Genomic DNA, 17039 nt, shown 5'->3' with positions numbered 1-17039 from the left:
CCACATTTTAAAAAGGACATTCAGAAGTTAGAGTCAGTTCAAAGGTGGGCAACTAGACTACTACAAGGAATGGAAGGCCTCCCATATGATGACAAGTTGAAAAAGTTATTAAGTGATTATTGGCTGCAATGGGGCTTTCTGGCTGGTGCCAGCCTCTCTTCTTAGCACACAGGAACCACAATCCCTACACCATGCTTCAATGGATTCTCTCATCCCAGCCCAGTAAAACTACATATTTTACACAGTCATAAGCAGCCAAAAGGGATCTATTCTATTCAATTGCAAATGATCTAGATAAGACTGAGAATAAGATACTGCACGGGACATAGCAGAGTTGGTCAAGTTGAGTGGAGATGAGTTTGCTATTTGGCACAGCTTTTTGCATCAATAAAGCAAGTAAAAGGTGTGAAAGATAAAAAAAAGGGTGAAAGTGTGAAAAGTGAATTGGCCAAATTGAGGTGCATATAAAGTTTTTGCTTTCTTTCAATTCACTAATGGGGCTCATTTGAATCAGGTGAATTGAGTTCTGCTTTTGGAAACTGGGTTAAGAAGGGGTGCACCGGTCCTGGAGGTACTGCAATACCAGGTCAATGCGTGGAGTGGACAGAGCAAGATTTTTTCCATCTCCTTGTTCTAAAAATCCATTTAATATATGGTCCCCAGAGAGGGGACGTATCAGATATTAAACTGATAAGAACAGATTTAATTTTTTTTTTTTTCTGTTTATCAGTAGGACTTCAAAATAACAAAGGTGATCGCCTCCCGTTGCCTGGGAACCGTCCAGGCACAAGAGGGCTATGTGTCACCAGAAGGCGCACACACTTCCTCAAGGCCGGCAGACGTGCAATCCCAGGCACCTTCCAGTACCGACCAAGGTAGCGTCCTCCGAAACTACACTTGATCTTAGCCAAAAGGCCGAGAAGCTATAACCCGAATTGGTTACGGCCTTGAGTGGCACCCTGGCCTATACCGGACACATCTTAGGGAGAGGGAGACAAACCCACGCCTACAGAAGACATTTTGTCACCCAAGCCAACCCTTGAAAAGGCTGTTTTGCAGAGCAAAAACAAGAAGAATGGTGCTTTTTGCAGCCGCCGCCCACTGCAATGAATCTGAATAACTCCTCCTTTTGGACACAAGCACCTCCCCTCCCCCTTGCAGTCTTTCCAATTCATGATACAAAAAGACGGACGGACAGGACAGGACAGGACAGGCTGCCTGACTTTCCGTCACTGCCACCCTTTGCCATCCTTGCCCGTAGAAAGCCCTTTCATCATCCCCAAACCCTAATCTTTTCCCTTCCCTTCCCAGATGCGTCTCACTCCCTTTCATTAGGAAGTGAGCGCAGCCTTTTCTCCGTTCTGCACATGCGCGACGTTAAACACAAATGCGCAGGCGTGCGTTCCATTACCCTCACTGCATTCCACTCCCATACAGGAAGTGGGCGCAGCTATTACTACGGTCGCACATAAAAGAACCCACGGCCACCACTGCACATAGCTGACTCCACCACAGGACACCCACTTCTACACCAACGCAGGTAAGACAGGATCGGCACCTCTATGCTCCCGTTACAATCAGGCTCAGTCACCATGTGATAACGCTCTCAACTCTTTAGTTGCAGGCTCCCCTTGCTTCACCTCCACTGGCTGTGCTGCCATTTCCTCTCCCACCTGGAAGGTATACTTTATTCCACTATTTTCCTGTTTCTCTCTTCCCCCTTTTCCCATAACCTACTTTTATCTGCATTTGTGGGGTATCTATATGCTATTTACATCATAGTTTTATTCATTAATATGGAAGGGAAGAGTGCCCATGAGAGTGTTGAACTGCGGAGAGCAAGAGATTAAGCTGCTCCGATTTGCCACCATTGATAAGCTGTTCTCAGTAGATACACATGCTATCCAAACAGCAGCATCCACCATTGCTTCAGCCCACCCATTCAGTGACAGCTCACCAAGTCAGCCATAGGAGTGGTGTAAGGAATTACACGTAGGCACTGACTCCACACCTTCACATCACAAGAAGGGGGTCTACAGGCTAGTGCAAGAATACGAGCAAGTCTTCAGCAAACATCCGCTAGACTTTTGAAGAATAAAAGGGGTCAAACACTACATCCCCACAAGTGCACACCCACCCATCAAAGAGAGATATAAGCCAAAACTACCTGCACATTACCAGTGTACCAAGGACATGTTGAGCAACATGAAGGAGGCTGGGGTTATCCGTGACAGTTGTAGCCTCTGGGCAGCTCCGTTGGTCCTGTTAAAGAAGAAGGACAGCACCACTCCCCTGTATTGAGGAATAGCTAGCTGCATTGAGAACTGCAAATTATTTTTCTACCCTTGATCTCACTAGTCGCTATTGGCAAGTGTCCGTTGCTGAGGCAGACCGGGAGAAGACCGCCTTTGCCACCCCGATGGGTCTCTGCGAGTTCAAAAGCATGCCCTTCGAGCTGTGCAATTTGCCAGGAACCTTCCAGAGGCTGATGGAATGCTGCTTGGGACACCGAAACTTTGAAATGGTACTGCTATACCTTTATGATGTTATTGTTTATTCTAAAGCAAACAAGATTTTAGGGTGTATAAAAAGGGAGATTAGATCCGGTGATCCCAACGTATTGTTACCCCTCTATAAATCACTTGTAAGGCCACATCTGGAATATGGGGTAAAGTCCTGAGCAGGTTGATAACCATTGGTTTGAGCATGGTAGGGTGTAGTGCGCATCTTCCTGCATCGGTAAAAGCTGCAGAAGTCCTTGAAGATTTCCGCTTCAAAGGCTGTGCCTTGATCTGTGAGGACTCTCTCTGAGTAGCCATGAGGTCTGCATAAGTGTGCTTGGAAGACCTTCGCTGCAGTATGGGCCATTAGATCTTTGACTTGTACCACAACCATAAATCTCGAGTAGTTGTCTACCATCGTAAGTGCATACGTGAGCTCGCCTCGATATTCTGCAACAAAACTCCCTTTTTCGATTTCAGTTTCAGCAAACACTCCTCTTCCTGTAGAAAATATTTATCATTACCTAAGACAGTCATTCTAATGCATGACAATATTAAGGCAATTTAGTTAAAACTTGTTTTAACTCACCTTTAAGGGGATTGATGTATTTCATGGTCAATCCAGGTTTGTCAGTGATGGCACTGACATAATGTATGGCGTCTTTTTCGGGCGTTATCCTTTGCCTTTTCATTGTGAAAATCCAGTTGCCTATATCAAAGCAAATTCTACTACTTGTAAAGTATGCAGAAAATGAAATGTAGAACATATAACATCAACTGCTTAGGAACGCATCATAGGTTAGTACTTAAAAGGATATTGTCATGTTCTAGTCATAATGCAAGCTGGACATTTTTCATGTTACCCTGTAATCGCCGGCCTGTTCTAATGCTCACAAGCCAAGATATAGGCTCAGCTGCTAAGGCTTCCCTCTGCCTTCTGAATGAAACTTGAATATGTCTGGGTCACTGTGTATATAGCAGGTGCTCAGAAAAAATAAGAGTCAATTCAATAGAAATAGCTCTGGCACACTATAGTGATCAATAACGTAAGAAAAGAACTCTTGGAATGCTGAAAATTCTTTATTTGTGCAAAAGGATAATTCATCCAACGTTTCGACCTTGTTTTTAGGTCTTTATCAAGGATAAAGTTATCTAAGATCATAAAGGGTTACAAAACCATATAAACACGTAATTAGTACATAGTACAACATAACAGTACAATATATTGCTACTTGAGAGTACAATGGGTCAAATGACCATGATGCACATACAAAAAATTTTTCCAAAGCCATAGTGAAAACATTTGTACTGAGGAAAGAAAATTTCCACATGACCTATCTGGAGAAACATTCTGGATCAAACAACCAAAAATAGTCAAGCAGGTAAATACACACCTATATGGATAACAGGATGATATGTGTTCAATTGTATAGCGTCATTGCCATTAAGGTACAAATGGAAAACTTGCAATCCTATATAGTGAAGGAAATGAACACATATCATATCAAAGAACACAGGAACATGGGTGTGAGAAAAACCTCAATGTTTATACTTTGTTCTTTATAATGGTGTGAACATGTATATGTCTCAGTACCTTATGCACTTGAGAATTCTAGTGAGTAGATCATGAAAGCCTATTTCAGAACTGGAATCGGTAAATAATTGTAGGTGGAATCTAAATGAAAAGATGGTACAAGTGTTATCATGACACGTGGGCTATAACACAATGGACCGTGTGACAAAGAAGAAAGGAGAGAAAGAAGAGGAAGAAAATTATATTGTACAACTTAAAACTTGTAAGTTAGCCAGGGGTGGTATAGTACATCTTTCATTGTATAAGTCTAAATTATTAACCAAACAAAATGTATGCCACCGGCCGGGGCATTACATTAGACTGGTAAAACTAAATCAATGTGAATATTGTATCACCTCGAAGTTAATTGGTTATACAAAAGAATTTTATTCTCATTACTTTCATTTTTTATTTTATGTGGTCCTTGTTTTATGTGGTCCTTGGTTTTAGTAATAATCAGTGTATTGTATATTATCAAATACTCTGTCTTGAAACAAGGATAGCAAAAATTTTTTTATTTGTGGTCTATTAATAAAATTATAAAAACCCATCTAGCGCTGGTTTATTGTGGATTTTTACTTAAAATCCTTTACACAGTTTATTAAAGGCTACTTTACACACTGCGATATCGGTCCCGATATCGCTAGTGTGGATACCCGCCCCCATCTGTTGCGCGACACGGGCAAATCGCTGCCCATGCTGCACAACACCGACCAGACCCGTCACACATACTTACCTGCCCGGCGACGTCGCTGTGACCGGCGAACCGCCTCCTTTCTAAGGGGGCGGTCCGTGCGGCGTCACAGCGACGTCACTGAGCGACCGCCCAATAGCAGCGGAGGGGCGGAGATGAGTGGCCGGAACATCCCGCCCACCTCCTTCCTTCCTCATAGCGGCTGGGAGGCAGGTAAGGAGAGGTTCCTCGTTTCTGCGGTGTCACACGGAGCGATGTGTGCTGCCACAGGAGCGACGAACTACATCGTTACTGCTGCAGTAACGATAATCGAGAATGGAGACCCATGTCACCGATGAGCGATTTTGCACGTTTTTGCAGCGATGCAAAATCACTCATCGGTGTCACACGCAGCAACATCGCTAATGCGGCCGGATGTGCGTCACAAATTCCGTGACCCCAACTACTCCGCATTAGCGATGTCGCAGCGTGTAAAGCCCCCTTTAGTGGGAGTGGTGTACAGGGTCTTAGCAGTAAAGAGTATTCCATATTTCTGCCAGATACCCACAGAGATATTGAAATCTGAAAAAAGAGACTTCTGCTCATTGAAGGTAAGAACTGCTCACATAGCGTTCAACTCCACAGCAAACGAGTGCTCTAGCACTGGCATCTCAGCAGGGATATTCCCCTACTACACATGTGTGTCTGGGTCCCTGTGACAGTTTACAGGACATAACTCAGGGCACCTAGACAGAAGGCAGAGGGACTACTTTCTATTTCTGGTGTAGAGCTTAGTACAATATATATATATATACTATTACATGTGACACATGTACCTTGTATTACCATTATTCGCTGTATATGAACCCCTTTTCTCCGGGCATTATTTGTCTATAGCATTTTTCACGAACCTGAGGCAACTGAGAACCCTTCAGTGAAGGAATTCCACTAACCCTCACAATACCAACCAGGGGCCTCCCTGCAGTAACTCAGGTAGTTGTACCCATTCTCTTTCCGCATTCTATGTGTTCTTCTTCTTTCTTCTTTTTTTTCTTTTTTCTTCTTTTTATTTCTATCATGTAGTTCAGGGGTTTATAGATATATGTCCTGCATCTCATATTTCCTTTAGTGGTGCTTCTTACCCATTCTCATATCATTTACCCTAGTATTTCATGATCCTGAGGCGACTGAGAACCCTTTAATAAAGGTATCCTTTTTCACTTGAATTGTCAAGTGATACTTACCAGTGACTATCACGTAATGTTACAGGTAGTTGCATTTTCTTCCTCTTCTTTCTCTCCTTTCTTCTTTGTCACACGGTCCATTGTGTTATAGCCCACGTGTCATGATAACACTTGTACCATCTTTTCATTTAGATTCCACCTACAATTATTTACCGATTCCAGTTCTGAAATAGGCTTTCATGATCTACTCACTAGAATTCTCAAGTGCATAAGGTACTGAGACATATACATGTTCACACCATTATAAAGAACAAAGTATAAACATTGAGGTTTTTCTCACACCCATGTTCCTGTGTTCTTTGATATGATATGTGTTCATTTCCTTCACTATATAGGATTGCAAGTTTTCCATTTGTACCTTAATGGCAATGACGCTATACAATTGAACACATATCATCCTGTTATCCATATAGGTGTGTATTTACCTGCTTGACTATTTTTGGTTGTTTGATCCAGAATGTTTCTCCAGATAGGTCATGTGGAAATTTTCTTTCCTCAGTACAAATGTTTTCACTATGGCTTTGGAAAAATTTTTTGTATGTGCATCATGGTCATTTGACCCATTGTACTCTCAAGTAGCAATATATTGTACTGTTATGTTGTACTATGTACTAATTACGTGTTTATATGGTTTTGTAACCCTTTATGATCTTAGATAACTTTATCCTTGATAAAGACCTAAAAACAAGGTCGAAACGTTGGATGAATTATCCTTTTGCACAAATAAAGAATTTTCAGCATTCTAAGAGTTCTTTTCTTACGTTATTGATCACTATAGTGTGCCAGAGCTATTTCTATTGAATTGACTCTTATTTTTTCTGAGCACCTGCTATATACACAGTGACCCAGACATATTCAAGTTTCATTCAGAAGGCAGAGGGAAGCCTTAGCAGCTGAGCCTATATCTTGGCTTGTGAGCATTAGAACAGGCCGGCGATTACAGGGTAACATGAAAAATGTCCAGCTTGCATTATGACTAGAACATGACAATATCCTTTTAAGTACTAACCTATGATGCGTTCCTAAGCAGTTGATGTTATATGTTCTACATTTCATTTTCTGCATACTTTACAAGTAGTAGAATTTGCTTTGATATAGGCAACTGGATTTTCACAATGAAAAGGCAAAGGATAACGCCCGAAAAAGACGCCATACATTATGTCAGTGCCATCACTGACAAACCTGGATTGACCATGAAATACATCAATCCCCTTAAAGGTGAGTTAAAACAAGTTTTAACTAAATTGCCTTAATATTGTCATGCATTAGAATGACTGTCTTAGGTAATGATAAATATTTTCTACAGGAAGAGGAGTGTTTGCTGAAACTGAAATCGAAAAAGGGAGTTTTGTTGCAGAATATCGAGGCGAGCTCACGTATGCACTTACGATGGTAGACAACTACTCGAGATTTATGGTTGTGGTACAAGTCAAAGATCTAATGGCCCATACTGCAGCGAAGGTCTTCCAAGCACACTTATGCAGACCTCATGGCTACTCAGAGAGAGTCCTCACAGATCAAGGCACAGCCTTTGAAGCGGAAATCTTCAAGGACTTCTGCAGCTTTTACCGATGCAGGAAGATGCGCACTACACCCTACCATGCTCAAACCAATGGTTATCAACCTGCTCAGGACTTTACCCCATATTCCAGATGTGGCCTTACAAGTGATTTATAGAGGGGTAACAATACGTTGGGATCACCGGATCTAATCTCCCTTTTTATACACCCTAAAATCTTGTTTGCTTTAGAATAAACAATAACATCATAAAGGTATAGCAGTACCGTTTCAAAGTTTCGGTGTCCCAAGCAGCATTCCATCAGCCTCTGGAAGGTTCCTGGCAAATTGCACAGCTCGAAGGGCATGCTTTTGAACTTGCAGAGACCCATCGGGGTGGCAAAGGCTGTCTTCTCCCGGTCTGCCTCAGCAACGGACACTTGCCAATAGCGACTAGTGAGATCAAGGGTAGAAAAATAATTTGCAGTTCTCAATGCAGCTAGCTATTCCTCAATACAGGGGAGTGGTGCTGTCCTTCTTCTTTAACAGGACCAACGGAGCTGCCCAGAGGCTACAACTGTCACGGATAACCCCAGCCTCCTTCATGTTGCTCAACATGTCCTTGGTACACTGGTAATGTGCAGGTAGTTTTGGCTTATATCTCTCTTTGATGGGTGGGTGTGCACTTGTGGGGATGTAGTGTTTGACCCCTTTTATTCTTCAAAAGTCTAGCGGATGTTTGCTGAAGACTTGCTCGTATTCTTGCACTAGCCTGTAGACCCCCTTCTTGTGATGTGAAGGTGTGGAGTCAGTGCCTACGTGTAATTCCTTACACCACTCCTCTGGCTGACTTGGTGAGCTGTCACTGAATGGGTGGGCTGAAGCAATGGTGGATGCTGCTGTTTGGATAGCATGTGTATCTACTGAGAACAGCTTATCAATGGTGGCAAATCGGAGCAGCTTAATCTCTTGCTCTCCGCAGTTCAACACTCTCATGGGCACTCTTCCCTTCCATATTAATGAATAAAACTATGATGTAAATAGCATATAGATACCCCACAAATGCAGATAAAAGTAGGTTATGGGAAAAGGGGGAAGAGAGAAACAGGAAAATAGTGGAATAAAGTATACCTTCCAGGTGGGAGAGGAAATGGCAGCACAGCCAGTGGAGGTGAAGCAAGGGGAGCCTGCAACTAAAGAGTTGAGAGCGTTATCACATGGTGACTGAGCCTGATTGTAACGGGAGCATAGAGGTGCCGATCCTGTCTTACCTGCGTTGGTGTAGAAGTGGGTGTCCTGTGGTGGAGTCAGCTATGTGCAGTGGTGGCCGTGGGTTCTTTTATGTGCGACCGTAGTAATAGCTGCGCCCACTTCCTGTATGGGAGTGGAATGCAGTGAGGGTAATGGAACGCACGCCTGCGCATTTGTGTTTAACGTCGCGCATGTGCAGAACGGAGAAAAGGCTGCGCTCACTTCCTAATGAAAGGGAGTGAGACGCATCTGGGAAGGGAAGGGAAAAGATTAGGGTTTGGGGATGATGAAAGGGCTTTCTACGGGCAAGGATGGCAAAGGGTGGCAGTGACGGAAAGTCAGGCAGCCTGTCCTGTCCTGTCCTGTCCGTCCGTCTTTTTGTATCATGAATTGGAAAGACTGCAAGGGGGAGGGGAGGTGCTTGTGTCCAAAAGGAGGAGTTATTCAGATTCATTGCAGTGGGCGGCGGCTGCAAAAAGCACCATTCTTCTTGTTTTTGCTCTGCAAAACAGCCTTTTCAAGGGTTGGCTTGGGTGACAAAATGTCTTCTGTAGGCGTGGGTTTGTCTCCCTCTCCCTAAGATGTGTCCGGTATAGGCCAGGGTGCCACTCAAGGCCGTAACCAATTCGGGTTATAGCTTCTCGGCCTTTTGGCTAAGATCAAGTGTAGTTTCGGAGGACGCTACCTTGGTCGGTACTGGAAGGTGCCTGGGATTGCACGTCTGCCGGCCTTGAGGAAGTGTGTGCGCCTTCTGGTGACACATAGCCCTCTTGTGCCTGGACGGTTCCCAGGCAACGGGAGGCGATCACCTTTGTTATTTTGAAGTCCTACTGATAAACAGAAAAAAAAAAAATTAAATCTGTTCTTATCAGTTTAATATCTGATACGTCCCCTCTCTGGGGACCATATATTAAATGGATTTTTAGAACAAGGAGATGGAAAAAATCTTGCTCTGTCCACTCCACGCATTTACCTGGTATTGCAGTACCTCCAGGACTGGTGCACCCCTTCTTAACCCAGTTTCCAAAAGCAGAACTCAATTCACCTGATTCAAATGAGCCCCATTAGTGAATTGAAAGAAAGCAAAAACTTTATATGCACCTCAATTTGGCCAATTCACTTTTCACACTTTCACCCTTTTTTTTTATCTTTCACACCTTTTACTTGCTTTATTGATGCAAAAAGCTGTGCCAAATAGCAAACTCATCTCCACTCAACTTGACCAACTCTGCTATGTCCCGTGCAGTATCTTATTCTCAGTCTTATCTAGATCATTTGCAATTGAATAGAATAGATCCCTTTTGGCTGCTTATGACTGTGTAAAATATGTAGTTTTACTGGGCTGGGATGAGAGAATCCATTGAAGCATGGTGTAGGGATTGTGGTTCCTGTGTGCTAAGAAGAGAGGCTGGCACCAGCCAGAAAGCCCCATTGCAGCCAATAATCACTTAATAACTTTTTCAACTTGTCATCATATGGGAGGCCTTCCATTCCTTGTAGTAGTCTAGTTGCCCACCTTTGAACTGACTCTAACTTCTGAGTGTCCTTTTTAAAATGTGGAGCCCAAAACTGGTTCCCATATTCCAGATGTAGCCTTACAAGTGATTTATAGAGGTGTAACAATACGTTGGGATCACGGGATCTAATCTCCCTTTTTATACACCCTAAAATCTTGTCCCAAGCAGCATTCCATCAGCCTCTGGAAGGTTCCTGGCGCATTGCACAGCTCGAAGGGCATGCTTTTGAACTCGCAGAGACCCATAGGGGTGGCGAAGGCGGTCTTCTCCCGGTCTGCCTCAGCAACGGACACTTGCCAATAGTGACTAGTGAGATCAAGGGTAGAAAAATAATTTGCAGTTCTCAATGCAGCTAGCGATTCCTCAATACGGGGAGTGGTGCCGTCCTTCTTTTTTAACAGGATCAACAGAGCTGCCCAAAGGCTACAACTGTCACGGATAACCCCAGCCGCCTTCATGTTGCTCAACATGTCCTTGGTACACTGGCAATGTGAAGGTGGTATTGGCTTATAGCTCTCTTTGATGGGTGGGTGTGCACCTGTGGGGATGTGGTGTTGGACCCCTTTTATTCCCCCAAAATCTAGCGGGCTTCCCACCGGTAACCCGCTCCCCAGCTTGGATGGATGCTGAGGGAGCCCCTTTTGCCCGCAGGCTCTGGCCCTGGGAACTGTAGCCTTGGCGGTGACTGTGCTTCCCTCTACGGTGTGAGCTGTTGCCTTCAATCGGGTCTTGACTGCTGGGAAACCCTGAAGGTTCCTGTCGCTAACGGATTTGACCGGTTTTACGGCGACTCCTAGCCTGGTCGGGGTCCGTAGGCCCTGCCGGATGGTGCTGGCTTCTCTTCACTCCCCGATCTGGTACCGGCGGGCCACCGCCCATCCCCGGTCCGTACGGTTCACTCCAATCAGCCTCTCCTGCAGAAGGTCACCACCGTCTGCCAACCTTGCTGAGTGCCCGGGCCACACACCCGGACACGGTCAGTCTCCTCTCCTCTTCACTTCTCTAACTCCAAAACTGATCTCTAATCTGACTCCTTTTCCCGCCTCCAGGACTGTGAACTCCTCGGTGGGTGGGATCAACCGCCTGGCCCACCCCCTGGTGTGGACATCAGCCCCTGGAGGAAGGCAACTAGGATTTGTGTTTAGCTTCGGTGTGCCTAGCCGGAGTGTAGAGTGTGTTGGTGTAGTACCTGTGACGACCTGGCTTGTCCAGGGTGCCACATTCCCCTATAGTAAAATGCAGACCGTCCGCGGGCTGCCCGTCCATCACCGGTTTTATTTTCACAACTGAAAAAGAATAAAACGGTAAAACATGTAAAAGCATCATAAACATTTTACAACGGTACAGCTTCCGCTCTTCTCCCACCCAAACAACCTGGCCCTGATGCTGCCCCTAAGAAGCGGGCAGCACCCCTTGACCCCAGTCCAGCACCAAGTTGCCCGAGCGGGTTCTGTCTCTTTCAGGGGGCCCACGTCCAAGGGGACCCCTGAACCCCCGGAGGATCGCCACCGGTTACGATAGTGGCGGGCCTAGGCCATCCCTTTCCTCCAGGCCCATCCTCCCAAATCAGCCTCTCCGGAGGCGGTAACGGTGTCAAGCCAACAAACATTTTTATTTACATTGCACTAAGTTTGTGGTTGCCCTGCAAGTTCTCGGGCTTGTCCGTAAGCAGTTCCTTATGCAATGGTTGCACAGTCCCTACGGGGACAACAGTTGCCGGCAACGGCCGGTTTAATCACGGTTCAATCAGGTAAACTTCTTTGGTTGATCATCTTTACTTATCATTTAAAACTTTCAAACTGGTACACTCAACACATAAAGCCCCCCCCTTTTAAAGAGTAGTTTCCCTGTACCTAAGTGGGGGTCTACCTAGGTTGGGGCGAGTGGACCTTCGGGGTCCGGTGTCAGTGGTGACAGGCAGTGGGGCAGAGGGAACAGTCAGTTCCTCCTCCCTGCTATCATGTGGGGCAGGTGGAGGCGTAGGGGAGCTGGGTACAGGTACATCCCTGGGCACTGGCTCGCGGTTAACCGTTTCCATCATTTCTTCATCCACGGGTTGTGGGAACAGTATCACTGGAAGGATCACCGCACCGTTCTGTGTAGGCCAGTCTGCTGGAAAATCACCCATCATGGTGTGGATTACCTCTTTTTCCTTCTCCACTGGACTGGGAACTGGAGCCTCATCCGCTACTCTCAATGCTGGTGGGCACTTCTTCAGGTGGTCTCGGGAAACCGTGGCCAAAGTCCCCCCCTGGTCACGGCTGATCTGGTAGGCCTTCCCATTCTCCCATCCTGTGGGCTGGACTACATACGGGGTTTTTTCCCATTGATCATCCAGCTTGTGGGCCCTTCTTTTCCGCTTCAGCACTACATCCCCAGGTTGGAAGGAACCGGTAGGCGCCTTCTTGTTGAAGCACTGCTCCTGTTGTCCCCGACTCCGGCACAAGTTCTTTTCAACATACTCCTGGACCTGTCGGTACTGTGTCCTCCGCCGAGTGTCACATTCAGCTGTCGACAGGAGTGCTTCTGAAGCTTCCAAGCCCATTTCCAGATCCACTGGTAGCCGGCCGGGACGAGCTCTCATCAGGTATGCTGGAGTGCATTTCGTAGAGCTGGAAGGGATGTTGTTGTACATATCGACCAGGTCAGGTAGCTTCTCCAGCCACAGGTTCCGCTCTTCCAGTGGTAACGTCTTGAGGAGGCCCAGGACCAAGTGGTTCATCTTTTCACAAATGCCATTGGTTTGGGCGTGGTAAGGCGTGGTCCGGATTTTCTTGCAGCCGTACAACTGGCAGAATTCCTGGAATACCTCTGCTTCAAAGGCCGGACCCTGGTCGGTAAGCACCCTCTCCGGGTACCAATGCGGTCAACAGAAATAAGCCTGGAAAGCCTTAGCAGCGGTGCGGCCGGTTAAGTCCTTAACTGGGACAACCACCAGGAACCTCGAGTAGTGGTCTACGATGGTCAGAGCGTAGGTGTACCCACTTCGGCTGGGGGTGAGCTTTACATGGTCAAGGGCAACCAGCTCCAGCGGTTGGTGTGTAATGATCGGGTGTAGGGGTGCCTTCTAGCTGGCCTCGTCCTTCCTTCTCAATGCGCAAGGGCCACATTCTCGGCACCAGTCCTCCACAGATTCCCGCATTCCACTCCAATAGAACCGCTCTCTTAACAACATCTCTAGCTTCTTCCACCCGAAGTGCACTGCACCATCATGGTATGCTTGCAGGACGGTGGGCACGTTAGCCTGGGGAATCACCAGCTGGCGGATCTTCTCGTGAGTCTTTGGATTAATCAGCTCGCGATACAACTTCCCCTGGTGTAGGTATAGCCGGGTCCGTTCTTGCCACAGACGTTGGGCTTCGGCAGGGGCAGCAGGGTCTATCCCAGCAGAACCCTGTTCCACTAGAGTCTTGACCAGGCGGACAGCAGGTGCCTGGTCCTGAGCTTCCTGCCAGTCCTGTCGGGGCAGCGGATCCAGGTTCACCCGTTGTTGGTAGACGTGCACCTTCTCAGTGAATGGCCGGTGAAATGCAGGCAACTCGATCTCTTCGAGGTCATCATCCTCTGGCCCCTCTTCCGACAGGTGGGGCATCCGGGAGAGTGCATTGGCATTGACGTTGGTACGGCCGGCCCGGTACTTGATGGTGAAATCGTAGTTGGCTAACCTGGTCACCCACCGCTGCTCCAACGCGCCCAGCTTGGCCGTATCTAGATGGGTCAGCAGGTTATTGTCTGTGTACGCGGTGAACTTGGCTGCTGCCAGGTAATGGCGGAACCGCTCGGTAATAGCCCACACCAGTGCCAAGAGCTCAAGCTTGAAGGAGATGTAGTTCTCAGGGTTCCTCTCAGTCGGTCGGAGTTTTCGGCTAGCATAAGCTATTACCTTTTCCCTTCTGTCTTGGACCTGGGATAGAACAGCCCCCAAGCCCACATTGCTGGCGTCGGTGTAGAGGATGAATGGGCGGCTGTAGTCAGGGTACGCTAGGATTTCCTCTCCGGTCAGGGCTGTTCTCAGCTGGCGGAAGGATTCCTCATGCTTTTCTTCCCACACCAATGGGGCTACTAGGGATCTACCACCCTTGGTCTGTCCTACGAGGAGGTCTTGCATGGGGGCAGCCATCTTTGTGTACCCCTTAATGAAGCGACGGTAATATCCCACCAGGCCCAGAAACTGCCTCACTTCCCTCACTGTGGTCGGTCTCGGCCAGTCTTGGATGGCGGTGATCTTCTCGGGGTTGGGGGCGACACCTTCCGCACCAACCACATGTCCTAGGTACTGCACTCTGGGTTTCAGCAGATGACACTTTGAGGGCTTCAACTTCATCCCATACTTGGCAAGGGACGCGAACACCTCGGCTAGGTGCTCCAGGTGGGCTTCATACGTCTGTGAGTACACAATCACATCATCCAAGTACAGCAAAACGGTCCCATAGGCAGTCTTCTCTCGGTCTTCCGGTGCCACGGCCACCTGCCAGTACCCGCTGGTGAGGTCAAGGGTGGAGAAGTAGTTAGCGGTTCTCAGCGAGGCCAGGGACTCTTTGATGCGGGGCAGAGGGTAAGCATCCTTATGCGTTATCTGGTTAATCTTCCGGTAATCCACACACATCCGCATGGTGCCATCCTTCTTCTTAACCAGCACCAACGGAGCGGCCCAGGGACTACAGCTGTCCCTAATAACCCCTGCCTCCTTCATGTTCCTCAACATGTCTTTGGCGCATTGGTAGTGCGCAGGGGGAATAGGCCTGTATCTCTCTTTAATAGGGGAGTGTGTACCGGTAGGGATGTGGTGTTGAACCCCTTTAATCTGCCCAAAATCTAGAGGGTGCTTGCTAAAAACCCGCTCATACTCCTGTACCACCCGGTATACCCCTTCCTTGTGGTGTATGGGGGTATCATCAGTGCCGACATGTAGCTCTCGATACCACTCGCCTAACTCCCCCAGGGATGAGTGGGAACCGGCAGCAGGCGGTGTGACCGGGGGAACGGCTTCATGGATCGTGTGGGGATCTAGAGTGAGCAATTTGGCAAGGGTAGCGTACCGGGTGGTGCATGAATGCACACATATTGGTTTTATAATCTTATTGTATTACTTTATATTCTTATTTCACTTGTGCATATCTCCACCATAATCCTGGCTAAGAAATATAGCTTTTTTTGGGGTACACAGGTAGTAAGGTCTTCTTTCTATTTCTTTAGGGGTGATATAGCCTGGTGGAACTCTAGACCTCTAACATTATATATGCACCCTTTTTCTTTATGGTTCTTGGACACCTTATAACATTCTTCCATACATATATATCTTTCTCATAAATTATAAATAATTAGGCATTTTTATATATTTTATTTACATTTTCATAAATAACTTTTTACAAAGCATGGGGGACATTCTCACATACATATAATTTTCATGTACGCATTCTGAAAATTTACGCATAAACCGTACACACTCCTTTTTGTAACAATTTCTATAACTCATTCGCTGAACTCTCATCCCGGATATTCATTCTTACACCGAATTTCCTGTTATAACACAACATTCATGATTTTTATTCAATTTATTTTTATTTTTTAGGTTTATTAGTAGTGATGAGCGAGTACTAAAAAGCTCGGGTGCTCGAAGCTCGGGCCGAGCCTCCCAAGATACTCGTGTACTCGGCCCGAGCACCGAGCCCAATGTTATCCTATGGGAGACCCGAGTATTTTTGTGAAATGACCACCGGCAGCATGTAGAAACCCTAAAAATGGCACAAAAGTCTCCGAAGAGTGCTCAAATGACATGGCAACAGCATGGGGAAGACCCCTTGAAGCATTTATCACTCAAAAGTCACAGCTGTGAATAATTTTGTCCGCGTTTTACGCCATTTTTACGGACTCACCAGAAAACCTTCCAAAATGACACCAAAATGATTTTTCATAGCGGAAATGTTAAGGGCACATACCCAATAGTGAGATAGAGCTAATGTATGTTACTTTTTGAGATCAATACATGAAAGATTTTACGTAAAACATTGTGTGGCACTCCGATGTCCCTGAGAAGAGACGTACATAAAGGCCTCTGAGTCTAATGTGCCCATTTTGAGGAACTGAGTCTTTGTAGTATTTTCCTTTGCCAGGGCAGTCCAAAATTGTGAGGTTCACCAATGCCCCTGCATACAGACGTGCATGATGGCCTGTAAACCTGAAGTGCCCATTGTAAGGAAGTGGGTCTATTGTAGTATAGCCCTTAGGCAGGGCAGCCAAAAATTGGGAGGCTCCACGTTGTCCCTGGATAGAGACGTGCATGAGGGCCTCAAAACATTAAGTGTCCAGTGTCAGGAAGTGGGTGTATTATAGTATAGCCCTTAGGCAGGGCAGCCAAAAATTGGGAGGCTCCACGTTGTCCCTGGATAGAGACGTGCATGAGGGCCTGTAAACCTGAAGTGCCCAATGGAAGGAAGTGGGTCTTTTGTAGTATAGCCCTTTGGCAGGGCAGCCAAAAATTGGGAGGCTCCACGTTGTCCCTGGATAGAGACGTGCATGAGGGCCTGTAAACCTGAAGTGCCCATTGGAAGGAAGTGGGTCTTTTGTAGTATAGCCCTTTGGCAGGGCAGCCAAAAATTGGGAGGCTCCACGTTGTCCCTGGATAGAGACATGCATGAGGGCCTCAAAACATTAAGTGTCCATTGTCAGGAAGTGGGTGTATTATAGTATAGCCCTTAGGCAGGGCAGCCAAAAATTGGGAGGCTCCACGTTGTCCCTGGATAGAGACGTGTATGAGGGCCTGTAAACCTGAAGTGCCCATTG

General features: G+C 46.6%; 2 pseudogenes; one reads left to right on the top strand and one right to left on the bottom strand.

The window, feature by feature from the left end:
- Positions 1 to 549: 549 nt before the first annotated feature.
- On the bottom strand, positions 550 to 756 carry LOC142289047 (U2 spliceosomal RNA; annotated as a pseudogene).
- Positions 757 to 9543: 8787 nt separating this feature from the next.
- On the top strand, positions 9544 to 9749 carry LOC142289050 (U2 spliceosomal RNA; annotated as a pseudogene).
- The last annotated feature ends 7290 nt before the right edge of the window (positions 9750 to 17039 follow it).

The sequence above is a fragment of the Anomaloglossus baeobatrachus genome, unplaced genomic scaffold (assembly GCF_048569485.1).
Source record: "Anomaloglossus baeobatrachus isolate aAnoBae1 unplaced genomic scaffold, aAnoBae1.hap1 Scaffold_89, whole genome shotgun sequence".
Lineage (NCBI taxonomy): Eukaryota > Metazoa > Chordata > Amphibia > Anura > Aromobatidae > Anomaloglossus > Anomaloglossus baeobatrachus.
This window is presented reverse-complemented; position numbering and strand designations above follow the sequence as displayed.